A 13,392-nucleotide genomic window follows, 5' to 3' on the forward strand; every position below is an offset into this window, starting at 1 on the left:
CACACACACACGAAGAAGTCTAGTATACCCCACCCCCCATCACCTGTAAAAAACAGAGGTGAACATAGGACCCCACAAAAACAGAACTACACATTTAGTGTTATCTGGGACAGAGCCAGCTGCTCGAGCTCCAGCCGATCATTCAAAGAAAAACTCACAAAGTTAGACGCCATGGAACATTATAGATTAACGGAATATTATCTTATCAGAGACCACAGAGAGTAGAATAAGAATGGTCACGTGCATAATAATAATAATAATAACACCAAAAATAAAGAGGCAGAAACTATCAGAAATCACAGCAAGTTAGTGATACAATACCAAGCAGGACATGTTCGGACTAAATGTGGCTCGAGAGCCCACTGAGTTTAGTCTCCTACCCCACAGTCTCTGCTGGCGAGATTATGCGCTTCTTAACATAGCTCATCGCTTTGTCCGCGTCTGTGAATTCCTTTTCCTCTCCCTTGTGCGTGATGCGAAGTCGAGCTGGGAACAGGATTCCGTACCGGACATCTTGACGATTGCGAAGCAACCTCCTGACCTCCGTAAACGCGGCCCTGGCCTTGGCTACACTGGGGGAGTAGTCAGGAAAGATCGCGATTGGATCTCCGTTGAACCGAAGTGGAGTGCGGGTGCGTGCACGGGTTAGCACCTCGGTACAGTCCTGATAGTAGTGCAGTTTAGCTATAATGGCGCGCGGCTTGCCGTCTGGTCTCTTTGAGGCCAGACTTCTATGTGACCGATCCACTAGCACGTCTCTATCGAGCTGCAATGTTTCCCGCAGCATCTTTGAGACCGAAGCTGTAGAGCATGAGCCACTCGTCTCTGCCACCCCGAGAATTCTGATGTTACATCGCCTCATTCTCCCCTCCATGTCCACACATTTCTCTCGCAGCTCCGCAAGCTCCGCTTTTAGACCAGTCTCCGTTGTCTGCAAAATAGTCACCTCATCTGACCATGTCGACAGTCCTTCTTCCACATCTTTTAGCGCGACCTTCACCTGGTCTACCTCGGAGTGGACTGCCGCCATGTTGCTAACAATCTCAGCCTTTACCCCCTGTATCTCAACTTTGAGGGAGTCAAAATCCTCAGCAAGTGCATTTTTCAGTTCAGACTTAATCACCGCCGAGATATCCGCTTTTAGCGCGAGCAGAATCTCGGATTTGAGAGCTGTCGCGTCCATCACGGGAGTATCTGGCGGAGGCGGAGTCGATCGCTCTGAGGGTACTGTGGAACTTGAGGTCGAGGTGGCACTGGGCCTCGTGCTAGGGGGTCCGGTGTACTTATATTTGCGCAAATTAGTCGCCATAAGTCTACAAAACTCTACTGTCTTACTTGGAGAATACTTTCAGCAAACTTTTCACAAATCTCTGTAGTCTCAAGCGTCCAAAAAAAAGGAATAAATCAGAAGTTCGGCAGGAGCTCAAGCGCAACACGTCTTACTCCATAGCGAGCTCAACAGCGCCCCCTTAAGTCAAATATTTTAAGTTTAATAACTCATTTACACTTAAGTCCATTGAGTAAACTGTACAAACTCCATTTGTTTTGTTGATATTAAAATGATTGAGTATTTGGGACTCACACCAACCTGTTTCTCTGATACTTTGTTACCCCCCCTTTACCCTGTTCTTCAGTGGTCAGGACCCCCATGGACCCTCACAGAGCAGGTACTGTTTGGGTGGTGGGTCATTCTCAGCACTGCAGTAACACTGACGTGGTGGTGGTGTGTTAGTGTGTGTTGTGCTGGTCTGAGTGGATCAGACACAGCAGTGCTGCTGGAGTTTTTAAACACCTCAGTGTCGCTGCTGGACTGAAAATAGTCCACCAACCAAAAATATCCAGCCGACAGTGTCCTGTGGGCAGCGTCCTGTGGGCAGCATCCTGTGACCACTGATGAAGGACTAGAGGATGACCAACACAAACTGTGCAGCAGCAGATGAGCTGTCGTCTCTGACTTTACATCTACAAGGTGGACTGACAAGGTAGGAGTGTCTAATAGAGTGGACAGTGAGTGGACACGGTGTTTAAAATCTCCAGCAGCACTGCTGTGTCTGATCCACTTACACCAACACACCACCACCACATCAGCATTACTGCAGTGCTGAGAATGATCCACCACCCAAATACCAAATAGTACCTGCTCTGTGAGGGTCCATGGGGGTCCTGACCACTGAAGGACAGGGTGACAAAGTATCAGAGAAACAGATGGACTACAGTCTGTAACTGTAGAACTACAAAGTGCAGCTGTATAGAATTACAATTGAATTCAGAACCATCAGCCAACACTGATTTTTGATCGGTACTGATTGGCGCAAACCACAGAAGTTTATAAAGTCTAGTCGACACAGAGGAAAGTAGGCCAGGAGAGTTACAACACACAGACGCTGAGGAGACACGCCCAATATGTAAATATATGGCCAATAAGAATGATGTGAGTTTTACTCAAGAGGGTTGCACTGAGCAAATGTTTATCAAGTAAAGCTGAGAGTCTAGACTAGATTGCAGTAAGTTTATTCAACTCATAGATCCTGTTTGATGGGAGTCTGAAATCATCAAAATAAAGTTATGAAAAAAGCACGAACGTCCAAATCATTTAAATGTAAAAGGGCAGTGGTGGGCTGGAGGTTAGGGAGCCAGCCTCGTGACCGGAAGGTCGCCGGGTTTGATCCCCAGAGCCGACAGCACATGACTGAGGTGTCCTTGAGCAAGACACCTAACCCCCAACTGCTCCCTGGGCACTGTGGATAGGGGTGCCCACCGCTCCGGGCAAGTGTGCTCACTGCCCCCTAGTGTGTGTGTGGTGTTTCACTTCATTGATGGGTTAAATGCAGAGGTGGAGTTTCCCTGGTTGTGGGATTAAAACACTCATGCCGTCTGTCACATTAAGCCATACTACATTTTCAACGGTCTTTAAAAACAACACATTATTGGCCTGTTTGTATTTGCATGTAACGTCAAGTTAAATTAAAATAGTGAGAACAACACATTTAAATAAAGATACCTCATTAAAAAGATACCTCAACTCAAAATAGGCTGAAAAAACAACCTTATTCAGAATGAAGGAGTTACTCTCATGCATCCCTCAGGCTCAGAGGCCTCTAGAGACTCCATTTCCCAGAATCCCCAGGGGGATCACATGATTCTCAGCCTTCCATCTCATTCCAATCACCACTCTCTGTTGCCGGAATACTGACTTGTTGCACCTGTTCTCTTATGATTGGATTAGTCTAAAGCCCAGGCTTTCAGACAAGGTCAGTGTGAGGTATTGCTGCTTGTCCAAGAGCTACTCAGCGTTAGTTATTATGATTCTGATTATTGTGATTTTTCCGGTTCTGACTTTTGCCCTTTTGCTGTAGCTCTTCTCTCCAGTCTAATAATTTTAAACCCTTATAATAAAAGAAGCTGAACTCAGTTTGTTTTTCTGCTGAAAGTCGAGCCGTTTTTCCCCAAATCTGGGCTCTAAACTATAAACAGACGGCGTCTCTTCAGTGATCTGCTCTGGAAACATCACTTTTATAGAATAACACACACAGTGTGAGAGATTTTTGTGCTTTCGGCAGTAAATTGTAAGCATGTAGTGATGTGTGGAGATCATAAAACACACGTTCTGTTCATTTGAAGGGAGATTTTACAAAATAAATAAATAAAATAGAAATTAACTTTTTTTTCATGCAGTTACTGAATGATTTTTCTTACAATTTGGTCGTGTAAATTCAGATGGACAAACCAAAACATCCCCTGGAGAATAAGAGGTTAAAGCCAGTGTGCTATCTCACTACTGTATGTATGTGTATCAGTTAATTAATGTAATAGCATGATAGAAGATATGATTGGAAAAAAAATACGGAGGGGGGTGGGGGTTCCTTAATCATGCAAAGGGTTCTTTGAGTGTTCACGGGTCTATTTAGAACCAGTCGCACCCGGAAATCATTTCGTTGTAACAGTAAGGTGCACTGATGACCTGTATACACGTCACCGTTCGTTTCGTGGCTAAATACCATGATGGGGGGCAACAACCAGGCCACAGCAGAGGCTGCTGCACTGCTGCGTAATTTACTTGGTGCATCAGTATTAATTAACTCCACTGGAAATTCAGTTGAGAGAAGAGTTTCGACGCCTGTAAGTCGTTCAGATGAAACTGAATCAGACCTCAGCAGTTTGTTCCAGCCTAACGTTCCATCATGGAATATGGGACCAAGGAATGTAACGGCAGCTCAGCCGAGTAACGAATAACTCTCCCCAGCCAGCCGTGGAGTCCAGTTCTCATCAGTTGCGGTCTATATACTTTCAGCGATGTGGGAACATTTACATTTATGGCATTTGGCTGACACTCTGATCCAGAGCGACTTACAGTTTGATCATTTTACACAGGAAGGCGGTGTTAGGAGTCTTGCCCAAGGACTCTTATTGGTATAGTGTAGGGTGTTTGCCCAGGTGGGGATTGAACCCCAGTCTACAGTGTAGAAGGCAGAGGTGTTACCCACTACACTAACCAACCACACCGCAATCCAGACCAATAAAAGACCCTTGAATGCATTTGAGTTTGACCAGACTTAGGCCTGCAAAACTCCGAGAAGCATTTAAAAGGAAAATTCCCTGTTGTGTAAGGTAAGGTACAATATTCCTTGTCATGGGAAAAGTAAATGGTGAAAGGTTCAGATGTCGTTGTACTAATAACTTATTTTCTTAAACCTGTGTCATGGTTTTTCTTTTTTTAGCATTGAAATGCTCAAACTTCTTACTCCAGTATTCTTTAAAACCCAACAACTAGGTGCCAATATGATCCACAAGGTTTTCAAATGACCTTGTATTTCAGACCATTGGTAGACCTTGTGGTAGGCAGTGTTATTTAAACTGACATTGAATGTATCCTACACAATAACCTGGTTTGTAAGTAATATTTTAAAGGGCAGTTTTCACACCACGCTGACTGAGATTCAGGGAGATTCTGTGCACAAATGGGGCAATGAGTGAAGTGGTAGCTAGTTTATTAATATGATTGTTACATTATTAAAACTGATTTATTTCATTTACAGTATATTCATATCTACATAACATTTCGTTTTTGCCACTGTGCTCAGGTCAGATTCAGACGATGATTCAAACCCAGAGCAGATCAGAAAATTGAGTGGAAATCAAGCTTTTGTCTCAGAAAATGTCCAGGGCTCAATGATGGAGTTGCAGGTTCCTGCAAGTACCTGTTTCTAAAGTGTTAAAGCTGGAATGCAGGAACCACATACACTCAGTCCATCTTCACCTCCTTCTCCAAGCGTCTGTTCCTCAAGACTTGAAACTAGAATGTAGGAACTACATACGCTCAGTTAATTTACCTTGCTCTGCGAGGGGCCAGACGCTAAGGAGCTGTCAAAGGGATTATGGAACATACTTATCACTCCTAAATCTGAAGAACCATTTTTGTAAATGGTTCTACAACCCCAATTCCAATGAAGTTGGGACGTTGTGTAAAACATAAATAAAAGCAGAATACGATGATTTGCAAATCCTTTTCAACCTATATTTAATTGAATACACTACAAAGACGAGATATTTAATGTTCAAACGGATAAACTTTATTGTTTTTGCAAATATTCACTCATTTTGAATTTGATGCCTGCAACATGTTCCAAAGAAGTTGGGACAGGGGCAACAAAAGACAGGGAAAGTTGGGAAAAAACACCTGTTTGGAACATTCCACAGGTGAACAGGTTAATTGGAAACAGGTGAGTGTCCTGATTGGGTATAAAGGGAGCGTCCCTGAAAGGCTCAGTCGTTCACAAGCAAGGACGGGCGAGGTTCACCACTTAGTGAACAACTGTGTGAGCAAATAGTCCAACAGTTTAAGATCAACGTTTCTCAACGTGCAACTGCAAGGAATTTAGGGATTTCATCATCTACAGTCCATAATATCATCAAAAGATTCAGAGAATCTGGAGAAATCTCTGCAAGTGAGCGGCCAGGCAGAAAACCAGCACTGAACGCCCGTGACCTTCAATCCCTCAGGCGGCACTGCATTATAAACCCACATCATTCTGTAATGGATATTCCCACATGGGCTCAGGAACACCGCGGAAAACCACTGTCAGTGAACTCAGTTCGTCGCTCCGTCTACAAGTGCAAGTTAAAACTCTGCCATGCAAAGCGAAGCCACATATCAACACCACCCAGAAACGCCGCCGGCTTCTCTGGGCCGAGCTCATCTGAGATGGACTGACGCAGAGTGGAAAAGTGTCCTGTGGTCTGACGCGTCCACATTTCACACTGTTTCTGGAAATCATGGACGTCGTGTCCTCCGGGCCAAAGAGGAAAAGGACTGTCCGGATTGTTTTCAGCACAAAGTTCAAAAGCTAGCACCTCTGATGGTGTGGGGGGGGGGGGGGGGGGGGTGTTAGTGCCCATGGCAGGGGTAACCTGCACATCTGTGAAGGCGCCATTAATGCTGAAAGGTACATACAGGTTTTGGAGCAACATCTGCTGCCATCCAAGCGACGTCTTTTTCAGGGACGTCCTGCTTATTTCAGCAAGACGATGCCGAGCCACATTCTGCACGTGTTACAACAGCATGGCTTCGTAGTAAAAGAGTGCGGGTACTAGACTGGCCTGCCTGCAGTCCAGACCGTCTCCCATTGAAAATGTGTGGCGCATTATGAAGCTCAAAATACGACAGCGGAGACCCCCGGACTGCTGAGCAGCTGAAGCTGGACATCAAGCAGGAATGGGAAAGAATTCCACCTACAAAGCTTCAACAATCAGTGTCCTCAGTTCCCAAACGCTTATTGAGTGTTAAAGGAAAGGTGATGTAACACAGTGGGAAACACGCCCCTGTCCCAACTTCTCTGGAACGTGTTGCAGGCATCAAATTCAAAATGAGTGAATATTTGCAAAAAACAATAAAGTTTATCCGTTTGAACATTAAATATCTCGTCTTTGTAGTGGATTCAGTTGAATATCGGTTGAAAAGGATTTGCAGATCATCGTATTCTGTTTTTATTTATGTTTTACACAACGTCCCAACTCCACTGGAATTGGGGTTGTATGTAGCACCAAAACTGTTCTGCTACAATTATACTGTCAACCTTGTGCACAATAGCAGAACCCATATTGATGCTAAATAGAACCATGTAAACTGTTTTAAATGGTTCTTTGGATGGTGAAAAGGTTCTTCAGATTGAAGGAGAATGTGTTGTATATGGTTCTATATAGCACCAAAAACCGTTCTCTTACTGTTATGATGTCAAGCATGTATACAGAACCCTTTTGGGTGCTATACAGAACCATGTAATGGAGAACAACACGTTCTACATTAATCTGAAGAACCATTTCACCATGCAATGAATAATTTAAGGATGAAATCTTTCTTCCCATTAATGGAGAACATGTGTAAGGATCTTTTAAGAACCCTTTTGTAAATCATTCTGTCTAGCACCAAAATAGTTTCTGCCATTCTATACAAGTTTGACATCATAACAGTAGCAGAATGCTTTTTGGTGCTATATAGAACCATATACAACACTTTCTCCATCATTCTGAAGAACGTTTTCACCACCCAAAGCACCTTTTAATCAGGCAAACGGTTCTATATAAAATTCATGGTTCTAGTTCCATCACACCTCTGATCATGTGATCGGTCAACGTTTTTCCTGATGAACGATCTGGGGTTTGATTTTGTTGTTAACTATTCTACATAATTCACTTCTTCATGACCGTTTTTCAGCCTCTCCTTATTCACTTTATTTGTTTTTGTGACCGTGCCTTTAATACGGTTATTTATGTAAATAAGCTCTGTTGTAATTGGTTGTCCTGTATTGTGCGTTGTTGAAAAACCAGTTGAATTCAGTATTGAATGGGTGGGGCTAAACTGCTGTAGACTGAATAGGTGGAGACGTACATGAATACATTGCAGCTTATTGTCCATATTTGGACACTTTGAGCTGCTGGAGTTTTTATTTTTTTAAATGTGTTTTTCTTTTTAAGTGTGTCTGAGTTTTTGCTTTTCAATGTGTGTGTGTGAGATTTCCTTTCAACGTGTGTTTGTATGTGATTTTGTTTGTGTGTGTGTTGTTTTTTGTTCTCTGTTGTTTGTGTAAGTCATTTTGGGCATGTACATTATATTTCCAAAAGTCTTCACTCCCCCATCCAAATCACTGAATCCAGGTGTTCCAGTCACTTCCATGGCCACAGGTGTATAAAGCCGAGCCCCTAGGCCTGCAGACTGCTTCTACAGACATTAGTGAAAGAATGGGTCGCTCTCAGGAGCTCAGTGAATTCCAGCGTGGTACCGTGATCGGACGCCACCTGTGCAGCAAGTCCAGTCATGAAATTTCCTCACTACTAAATATTCCACAGTGAACTGTCAGTGGGATTATAACAAAGTGGAAGCGATTGGGAACGACAGCAGCTCAGCCACGAAGTGGTCGGCCACGTAAAATGACAGAGCGGTCAGCGGATGCTGAGGGGCATAGTGCGCAGAGGTCACCGACTTTCTGCAGAGTCAATCACTACAGACCTCCAAACTTCATGTGGCCTTCAGATCAGCCACATCACCAAGCGCAGTGCAAAGCGTGGAGTGCAGTGGTGTAAAGCGCCGCCACTGGACTCTAGAGCAGTGGAGACGAGTTCTCTGGAGTGACCAATCACGCTTCTCCGTCTGGAAATCTGATGGACGAGTCTGGGTTTGGCGGTTGCCAGGAGACGGTACTTGTCTGACTGCATTGTGCCGAGTGTAAAGTTTGGTGGAGGGGGGATCATGGTGTGGGGGTGTTTTTCAGGAGTTGGGCTCGGCTCTTTAGTTCCAGTGAAAGGAACTCTTAAAGCTTCAGCACTAAGAGATTTTGGACAATTTCATGCTCCCAACTTTGTGGGAACAGTTTGGGGACGGCCCCTTCCTGTTCTAACATGACTGCACACCAGTGCACAAAACAGGTCCATAAAGACATGGATGAGCCAGTTTGGTGTGGAAGAACTTGACTGGCCTGCACAGAGTCCTGACCTCAACCCCATAGAACACCTTTGGGATGAATTAGAGCGGAGACTGTGAGCCAGGCCTTCTCGTCCAACACCAGTGTCTGACCTCACAAATGTGCTTCTGGAAGAACGGCCAAAAATTCCCATAAACAGACTCCTAACCCTTGTGGAAAGCCTTCCCAGAAGAGTTGAAGCTGTTATAGCTGCAATGGGTGGGCCAACATCATATTAAACCCTATGGATTAAGAATGGGACATCACTCAAGTTCATATGCGTGTGAAGCCAGACGAGCGAATACTTTTAGAAATACAGTGCATGTCTATACAGTGCATTTCTCCTGCCCTAAGAGCAGAACTACACTATACAGTGCATTTATTATTACTGCCCCATAAGCATCTCTCCCCAGTAGACCAACATTGTGTAGCAGGATATGGGCTAATGAGCCAGCTATCTGATTATGCTGCTGTGCAATAAACTAAACTTAAACAGCTCGCTCCCACAAATGTAAGGCTGGCAACTGTGCTAATGCATAATAACAAACAGCTGTTAACAAGTCAACACTATGGGATGTTTGCAATTATCAACAGCTAATTGATCTAGCTAAGCTCTCAAATGCAAGCTTTACCTGTTGGTTCCCCGTCAAATCAAGGTCTTTAGGTTATATCAGTCTGTATTGTTTAGTTGGCAAGCTAACATAATGCTTATTATTGGTATCTAACATTAATAGAAACTTCTGTTAACTTTGAAGTAGCTAGGTAGCCTAATAAAGGTAGACTCAGTCGGTTCAAACTATCTAAACAAGATAAACCTACATAATAAATAAATAAGATGAATAGTGGTTGGTTAGTGTAGTGGGTAACACCTCTGCTTTCTATGCTGTAGACTGGGGTTTAATCCCCTGCCTGGGTAAACACCCTACACTATACCAATAACAGTCCTTGGGCAAGACTCCCAACACCACCAATCAAATTATAAGTCGCTCTGGATAAGATCGTCAGCCAAATGCCGTAAATGAAAAACAGCTCATCTTTACCGACAGTTTCCTCCAAATTTCCCGGCTGCACAGCCGCAATCTCTCACCTTTGGAGATGGTGTGTTCTTTAGTTTTTGGTCCCGGCTTTTTTGCCCCACCTCCTCTAAAATTTGACTGGTTATCTCTCTGACCCAGTCATTTTTCATTCTGCCCTCAGAACACTTTTAAGTATGTATGACTCCCATCTGCGGAATTGTTGGGGTCATGTTGTTTTCTTTGCTGCCTTACTGGCTTAGCTTTAACTATGTACATATACATCAATGAGCCAAAATATTATTATACTATTCACAGATGAAGTGAATAACGTTGTATAACAGCTCTTCTCGTGGTGTGACGGAGGGGGGACTCGGGAGCACTGAGCAGCAGCAGCACAGTGACTTTTAATCAACTTTCTTCTTTGAAGGTTGTGGCTTTTCAGCCTGAGTTAATATGAAAAGAGAAATATATCAGAAAGATAATCAGCTTGCTGTAGATCAGCTTCTTTAGGGACCGCTGTAGCGTGGGTGGTCTCTCTCTCCACCTCTCTCAGGCTTCAGCCACACTACTGCAAGAGACTCAGATAAATAGCAGGTGGCCAAACACACACGGGTGAAACTTGCAGGCCAGGGGTCAGAACCCAACTGTTAAGAATGTAAATGTTAAGGCTGTAAATATGTCTCAGCATGTGCTGATGTATATATGTGCTGGTGTAGCTTAAAACATGTTATACAATCTAAACACAGCCATATTCTGCTCTGCTTTAAGCTTTAGCTCAGCTATGGCCACAAAACTATAATAGTTTATTGTACAACCCTATTTCCAAAAACAGGAACGCTGGGATGCTGTGAAAAATGTAAATAAAAACAAATTTTGTTGCATTTTGCAGATCATTTAAACCCTATATTTAATTGAAAACAGTACAAAGACAACAGATCAAATGTTGAAATTGAGAATTTTTTTTTTTAAACATTTGCCCATTTTGAACTTGATACTAGTAACATGTTCCAAAAAAGTTGGACAGGAGCAACAAAAGGCTGGTAAAGTTGTGTTATACTGGAAAAAACACCTGGTGGTTGATTGGTAACAGGTCATTAACATGATTGGGTATAAAAAAGCATCTCAGGGAGAAATTTCTGTATGTAAGGGACAAGGACAAAATCCAGTATTTGCTGGCCATGATCTTTGGGCCCTCAGACGCATTAAAAACAGACATGATCCTCAGAAACACTTCTGCGTCCACAAATGCAAGTTAAAACTCTAAAATGCAAAGAAAAAAAACAAATATAAACAGGATCCAGAAACGCTGCCACCTTCTCTGGGCCCAAGCTCATATAAAATAGTCTGAGGGGAAGTGGAAAAGTGTCCAGAATCAACATTTGAAATTCTTTTAGGAAATCATGGACACTTTGTCCTCCGGGCTAAAGACCACTCAGCTTGATATCAGTGCACAGCTCAAAAGCCAGTATTTTTGATGGTATGGGGGGCATGAATGCACATGGCATGGGTGATATCCACATCTGTGAAGGCACCATTAATGCTGAACAATATATATATATATATATATATATGTTTTGGCAACATATGCTGCCATCCAGACGACGTCTTTTTCAGGGATAAATACTGCAACTTTTAAAGTGAAACAGGACTATTCAAACAGAAAGCTAGTGAAACAAAGCTAGTGAAGCTTTGTGACTTTTTGGACTTTTTTGTTTCTTGCTGCAGGTTAAACGTGTCAGAAAACCAGTTGGACTGATTATAAACGTAAATAAGTCTGTACGTTTGTCTAAATTATCGGTTTGTCTTAAAACTTCCTTTTCTTTTCTGTTTATTTACCTGGCTACTAGCTAGCAAGATACTTGTCTGCGTTGCTATGGTGACCAGCAGTCTGCACTGATCTTCAGGGTTAAAGGGTGAATCAGCAGTTCTACATTAACTCCAGCGTTTAAGACCATTTACTGTTAAACTGTGTTGAAGGATCAGCAGAGCTTTATTTTACTGTAGAGGAGGATTATTTTATTATTACCTACTGATCAGATTCAGCTGTGGAGACACACAGGACAGTGAAAGAGACGCATGTGGCTCTGGACCTGACCCCGGCCAGAGCCTAATCATCCAGTGCACCGCCACGACTCACTCTCAGTCCTACAGATGACGCTAGGCCACGCCCACCTGCCTGCCACGTGTTCATTACCTCGTAACAACTGTGCCTATGAAGGTCTGAGATACATCAGTCGTTAAGCGACCAGTCTGTTCTTGCAGGTGACGTGTTGGATGAAGGAGAAATGTGCAGGCGTGAAGTCCTAAGTGACTTCGACAAGGGCAGAGACCTCACGGCCAGACGATCAGATCAGAGCATCTCAGAAACAGCAAGCATGCTGACCCCTGTCAGCCATCTAACACACCTACAATGGACACATGAGCGTCAAGCTGAACCTTGGAGTGATGGAAGAATCCCATTTTCTTTTACATCACGTCGATGGCCAGGTATTTTTGTGCTGTTTACCTGGATTAAGTGAGGGCACGGGGACGCAGCGTGGGAAGAAGGCAAGCCGGTGGAGGGAATGTGATGCTCTGGGAGATGTTCTGGTGAGGCCCTTTAGGTGGATGTCAATTTGACACGTGCCACCTTCCTAAACTCTGTTGTGGACCGGGTTCACACCTTCATGGCGATGGCGTCCAAGATGGTTGTGGTCTCTTCCAGCAGGATAATGACCTGCCAGCCTGCACACACTGTTCAAGAACTTTTTGAGGACCATGATAAAAAGTTCAAGGTGCTCCACTGGCCTCAAAATTCCCCAGATCTTAATCTAATCGAGCATCTGTGGACGAGCTGGATCAAGAAGACTGATCTGCTGTGGCTCCACCTCACAACTTAAAGGACTGAACGGATCTGCTGCTGACATCTTGGATCCACTTCAAAGGTCTTATGAGTCCATGCCTTGGGTTGGTTTTGACAGCACACCAACAGCATATTATACAGGTGGTCTTAATGTTCTGGCTCTTCAGATTAAATAAAGCTTGTAATCATTAGTGTAAATCTGAGCTTGTGTGTATCAGTTTTACAGTAACTCTTTCAGTACACAGAGCTGCCGCCGCTGTTTAACATTCCTAACAACTAACCGGAACATTGCTTAGACTACGACTTATATTCACAGTCATTTACGTATCTAGAACTTCCAGCAGGACTAGAGTGTCATTTTTTCTCACTAAATGTGAACCAGAACATGATTGGTTGATTCCTCTGTCACTTCTCAATTGTGTTGGTAGGTAGTCTAACGTTTAAGGTCTTCAGTCCAGCTCCTGAAGTCCTAACCAATGAGACAGCAGCTCAGCTTTATCTAGAAGACAATCCTGATTGGACAATTTTCTGTTGGGCGTGAGGATTTTAACACTTTTGTTTCCAACTTAACAGTAACTTA

Source organism: Pygocentrus nattereri, chromosome 13 (assembly GCF_015220715.1).
Source record: "Pygocentrus nattereri isolate fPygNat1 chromosome 13, fPygNat1.pri, whole genome shotgun sequence".
Lineage (NCBI taxonomy): Eukaryota > Metazoa > Chordata > Actinopteri > Characiformes > Serrasalmidae > Pygocentrus > Pygocentrus nattereri.